Here is a 6,429-nt window from a genome sequence, read left to right as displayed (position 1 = left end):
GACATCATCATGTAGGGTGTACGACCGCACACACCTGTGTACGGCCGCATACACCCTTGTGTGGTAGCACACTCCTTGTGTGCGGCAGCACACTCCCGTGTGCGACCACACACTCATCCTAGGGCCGCAAACCCACTTCTAGGACCCTTAACTTGCACTACAATTGAGTATAGACCTAGAACACTTCATGGATGCAAGTATGGACCTTGAAAACACCTCAAAGACACTTTCGAACATGAGTGTCCAGCCGCACACCCCTTGCGCCGCACACCCATGGCCACACACATATTTGAGGTGGCCATACACCTCCCTCATGCAATCCTTTAAGGTCCTAACACTTAGTTCAAGTAGTTCCAACTCCCTATAGTGGTTCTCCATCACATCTAGTGGTGAAATACCTTCATTTGACTCCTTTATGTGTCATTACATGTTAATTAGGATCAAATCATGTTCAAGGCTTCACTTGAACATACAGCTTTCCGTATCGATCCTTCATTCAAATCGCCCGAGGTGAGTTCATACCCCTATATTTTCCGTGTTTTTAATGTTTTCAGGGGGGGTGGGGGGAATACAAGCCAAACTCAAAGTATTTTATTAAGTTTTAACTTATTAATACAGTCCAACGATTTCCACGTTTAATAACATATTCAGATATTTTATCCCTTTTTGTAATATGTTGAGCATAAGGGAAACTTTTATTTTGCAATTCTAACTTCATAGCTTTCAGAAAGGTTTTTACAAAGCATTTTCCATAACAATTCTAATAAACTATAATGGGTATAGTTTGGGATAACCCTCTAAGCAGTTTTTACCAAATCAAATTTCATGGATGAATATATATAAACTATGGCAGATTTAGTTTATGTTATATATTTTCTCAGGAGTATAAAGTACAATTAATCAAGGATAATTATTGTTTTATACTGTTTCTAGATCGTAAATTAGATTATACAGAATTGTGAGGCTCTACTTCAATACTGTACCCTTAGGTATATAGGGCTAAATCCTATCTCAGTATAACCAAAGTCTCCTGGAGGGAGATCGTGAGATTTGTGAATAGATCTATTCGGGACTGACAATCCCACACCAGAATTGCTAGCTACAGTTAGGCAGGCATGCATGTGGTGGACAAATGTGATTTAGCTTAACGCCTAAAGAACGTTATAAAGGTTTCTAGGTCATATCAAGCATGGTTATACGACTCACAAATAAGTATAAACTAACTTTGGTTTACGGACTCTACTCTTCAATTGTTTTATTTTAAGTAATAAAACTACTTTCTTATATACTGATAGTAATCAGGGATTTCTAAACTTGCATCTCTACCTCTAGGACGGATAACTTGTTTTTAGGGAAAATATAGGATTTTCCCAGGATAACATCGGCATTTCTAAAACTGATAGTTTACTACTCTACTAACGGATATTCACATTCATTCCATGACTCCTTGGATTGTGCGTACCAAGTATGAACCGGGAAGTCATGGAAGGAATGGGTTTGCAAACATACTTTTCATAAGAAAATATGGGATTTTCTTGAGGAACACTTTTTCAAAAAGGATCAAAGAACGTTTTTCTCTAAAACTAAATGCTTATGAACTCACCAGCTTTATGTTGATAGTCTTTTAAACTGCTTGTATTCTCAGCGAATCAGTAGATAGGTACCTTCCGAGCATTGTGAAGAAGTCGGAGCGAATACGATTTTGTCCTTATACTTTTGATGTATTCGAATCAAATTTAAAACTGATGTAAACTTATTTAATCTTCATGTATGGAATGTTTGGTTGTGTTTACTATGATTGCTATTATACACTGGTTGTGATGCTAAACATGACGTCCTCCACCCCGGAACGATTCCGCCATTCTGGATTCGGGGTGTGACAAATGCTTCCTTAGATAGTTCACAATCAGAGAGATCAGATTCCGAATCATCATCATCTACAACCTTTTTACCCTTCGCAACAAGGGCCAGTGATCCCATCCCAGAAACTAACTTCGCTTCTTTCATCACTTCATCTTCATGTGACCTTAGTATTCCAACAAGCTTTGCTAACGTGTTGTTCTTGAACTGCTCATGTGCTTTTACGGTAGAAACTATAGCCTTCCATTCAGATCTTAGCCCGTTCATGAACGTGACTTTTTGCTCAATTAGTTCACGTCCAATCTTGTGCTTCATCATCCTACTGAGAAAGATGATTATAGTGATTGAAATTTTCATCTAGACTCTCTTCAGGCTTTTGTACAAAGGCTCCAAACTCTGAAAGTAGTAGAGTTTGAGTAGAATGCTCAAGATCAGCATCACTTGAGTATAGTTCCTTGAGCCTATACCAGATGGCTTTTGTTTTGTCGCATGAACTCACCAAACGAAAAGTATCTGGTGGCAAAGCAAACCTGATGATCCTCATCACTTTAACGTTGCTTATCAGCTTATCCTTCTCATCTTGTGGTATTTCTTTAACATCAAGAATAAGCTTGTTGTAGTCGGCGTGAGTTTTAATTTCTCTTCTTGTTCCTGTATGAGCAAACGTCTGGAAAGTAATGACTTCCCATATCAGAAAGCCATGGTCTTCAAGCCCTAGGACGTAATCGTCAAAGTGCAACGCCCACACTTCATAATCATTGGGGAAAAGAATAGGGATTCTGGTTGTTGATCCAATGCTGCTTGAAAGATTTATGGAGTTAACGTGAGAGTCGTCTGACATGTTTAAAGATCGATTAAAACATGTATGAATCAGATGTGTAAACTAAAATTGTTTTTGGGTAATATAAAGATCAAAGATCAGCGTCAATAACAATGATGACGGCTAAACCAGATTCAATAATAGCAGAAACCCTAAAAACTCTTTTAACAGAAGAGATGCGTATAGATTACACAGTCTCCTGCTCTGATACCAATTGTTGAGATTAAAACTCTAAAGATCGAATAGATTCAAACAGGAAAAAGCAATCAAACACAGAATATGAATTAAGAATGTGTCGAATGATTAAAAGTCACAGCCTCAGAAGAGCTCGATAAAGAACTGCTACTGTAGAGGCTATGTAGGGTTTACAATGACATAATCAACTAATATACGATGCATACATGCATCTTAAATAGTAAAACCCTAAAAGTAAATGACGGGTGGACATTCCCAACCCGGATACAAAATAGACTATACAAAAAACCAATAAAGACGCAATACTAAATATCCAACAAGGTTCCTAAGGTGAAAATTGCAATAAAGAAGGCCATGTTAGCAATTGGCTATATATATAGTTATGTTCATGTTGTGAACTTGATGAGAAAGTTCACCAAAGAAAGAAACTTTCATAGGCCATCTATAACTACTTTGCCGCATCTTTTATCACACTTGCCCAAGTCCACAGACAAAGAAACAACCTGAAGAATATGGTGATTTCTGTAGAGTGGGAAAAGGCAAAGTGGTCAAGCAAAGATTCGATTGCAAAAAAAAGTAAAAACCTACTTTATGCAAGATTCATTTTGGAGGAATGTTTTGTATGCTCTCAAGTTAACCAGCCCTCTAGTCAAAGTTCTTAGGTTAGTTGATGGAGAAAAGTATCCAGCAATGGGCTACATTTATGAGGCTATGGATAGGGCTAAAGAAGTTATTCATGATAGTTTTTCCAATGCGGATGACTACAAGACAACTTTTCAAATCATTGATCAAAGGTGGGAATGTCAACTGCATAAACCTCTACATGCAGCAGGACATTTTTTGAACTCGGGGATATTTTATAAGGATATTGTTGGGGTAGCTTGTGAAGAAGTGGAACAAGGTTTATATGGTTGCATTATGAGACTTGTTCCAGACCAGGAAGTTCAAGACAATATTTCTGCAGAATTAGATAAATACCGGAATGCAGAAGGACTATGCGGTCATCCCATGGCTATTAGGCATAGGAAAACAAATGCACCAGGTAAAAAAATGCTATTTTAAGTTCTTAACCAACTTTTTTTTTGGTAATTTCTATTCTAATTTTCTGAGTTTGTTTTTAACTTTTTATTATTAGCTGATTGGTGGGCATCATATGGATCTTCGGTGCCTAATCTTAAAAACTTTGCCATACGGGTCCTCGGTCTAACTTGTAGTGCTACAAGTTGTGAGAGAAACTGGAGTGTTTTTCAACACGTAAATTTTTTTGTATCTATTTAGAAAAAAATTGTTTTCCTAAATGATAATATGTTTTTTCTTATTTTAGTTATTTTCATGATTTTTCTTACTTTAATTATTTTCATTCTTGTAGCTTCATACGAAGAAATGAAATAGGTTGACACAGTCTATATTAAATGACATGGTGTTTGTCAAATTCAATCGTGCCTTAGACCGTCGAGTTAAATATAGGGAGAAGGATCCTATTCTTTTACAAGAGATTGATGAAAGTAACGAGTGGTTGATGGGAAGACTTGAAGAGGAGAATGATGATGATATAGTATTTAATGGTGAAGATCTTACTTGGAGAGATGTAGCTCACGCATCAGGTGCTTATGAGCCTAGTTATCTAACTAGATCGGGAGTGCAAAATGATGGAGTCGGTTCATCGGGTATTGATAAGGGAAAAGCTCCAGAATCTAGTCAACGATCTGGATTTCGTTTGGTGGATGAAGAGGTGGAAGAGGATATCGGAAGTGATTGTGGAGGAGATGGTGTTGTCCAAGTTGACAACGATGATGACCGTTTCGCGTATTTTTAGTTTTTATGATTAAGGATTAGGAATTTAGGACTTAAGTTCCGCCTTTTTTTATCACCATGCTTGATGCTACTTTTAACTTTTGAAATTGACTTTTGACTTTTGAAATTGATGCCTTATGAAATATGCAGTATAGGTTTTTTTTTAAGTATTTATATATAATTTCCATATTTTTTTTAATAACGGGCGCTTCGTGTGCTCTAAGCGGGCGCTTTCGCTTAGCGCTTTCGCTTAGCGCTTTTGCTCCCAAAGCCCAAAGCGCTTTGAGGCGCTTTACGCTATTTAAAACCAAGGGTTGAACGTTTGAGACATACTAAATCGATTTCCAACTCTTATTTTCTTTTCAAGATGGAAGGAACATAACTTTTTTTTGAAGCTTTGAGACCTGCAAAACCTATTTCCAGCTTTTGTTTTCTTTTAAATCGGGTTTACAAGATAAGTATGTATATCACTATTTGTTTGCTTTTAATTTATATGGGTTTTGTTTCATATGTATTCAATGGAAATGTACCGATCTGGGTTTTTATTTGATGGAAATGTATTTGTTTGCTTTGCTTTTGATCGATTTGGCTTTTTGCACTACTAGAAAAAATCTCTTTAATGACATGTGAACACACTGATTTATGATACGCATTTTTTGTGTGACAACCCGAAATCTCTATCTTGTAAGTCAATCCAATTCAATCAAAAGTCAGACTCGTTTCTGCTACCTGTTTACTGTGTTTAGGGCCAGTTTGAGAGTCTCTAAGCCTAGTACACTTAAGGGTTGAGTGTTAGGATGAGTTAGCTTAAGTTCAGTGGTTTGCAATTGAGCCTGGAACACCTTCAGAAGTGGTTCACGGCCGCAAACTAGGCCGTGAACTAACCTCCATATATATATATATATATATATATATATATATATATATATATATATATATATATATATATATATATATATATATATATATATATATATAAGTTTCACTCATTTTCTCATCACTTCTTCAACCTCCAGCCGTGAACTACCTATTCTTTCTCAGGTATCATCAAGTGAAGACCCTCTTTTCACTCCAAAAACATAAGTATCTCATCCCTTTTCTTGTAGTCCCTATGAAACACTTGATTCTAGCCTAGATGCAACACTTCTTTTCATGATCTTCAAGAGTTCACGGCCGTGAACCCTTCATGTTGGGCCGTGAACACTCATGTGTTCTTGGGCCGTGAACACCCCATAGGGTCGTGAACTCCTCTTCTGTGGCCGTGATCATCATTCAACCTTCCATTTGTGGTTCTAACACTTCATTGAAAGTGTTTCCTACTTCCTAGGGTTGTTTCCCTTACATGTTAGTAGTTATAGACACTAATTGTATGCCTATATATGTCAATATATTCCAAATAGGATCCATTTGTGCTCGGGACTTCACTTGGCATAGCAAACATCCTATATCATATCTTCAATCAAATCTCCAACATCAGGTGAGTTCATACCCCTAAAATCTACCTTTTTAATGCTTTTAAATGCTTTTAAAGGGGGGAATACAAGTTGAACACAATTAATATTGTGTTAATATTTACCTGTTATAACAATCACACAAAAGGTTATCTTATATTTTTAAATATTGTGTTAACAATAAAAGATTACCAAATACTTCCAAAATGATTTAAAGTCATGTAAACTCTTGTTAAACATTGTTAAACTCTTCAAAAAATTGTTAAACTCTTTTAAAATGCTTTTAAATGTCTTTTAAGTTTTTAAATT

General features: G+C 36.3%; 1 pseudogene; it reads left to right on the top strand.

Moving 5' to 3' along the window:
- Positions 1 to 3,277: 3,277 nt before the first annotated feature.
- LOC145114470 (uncharacterized) lies at positions 3,278 to 4,691 on the top strand (annotated as a pseudogene).
- Positions 4,692 to 6,429: the final 1,738 nt, after the last annotated feature.

The sequence above is a fragment of the Lactuca virosa genome, chromosome 1 (assembly GCF_052849685.1).
Source record: "Lactuca virosa cultivar CGN04683 chromosome 1, Lactuca_virosa_CGN04683_v6, whole genome shotgun sequence".
Classification (NCBI taxonomy): domain Eukaryota; kingdom Viridiplantae; phylum Streptophyta; class Magnoliopsida; order Asterales; family Asteraceae; genus Lactuca; species Lactuca virosa.
This window is presented reverse-complemented; position numbering and strand designations above follow the sequence as displayed.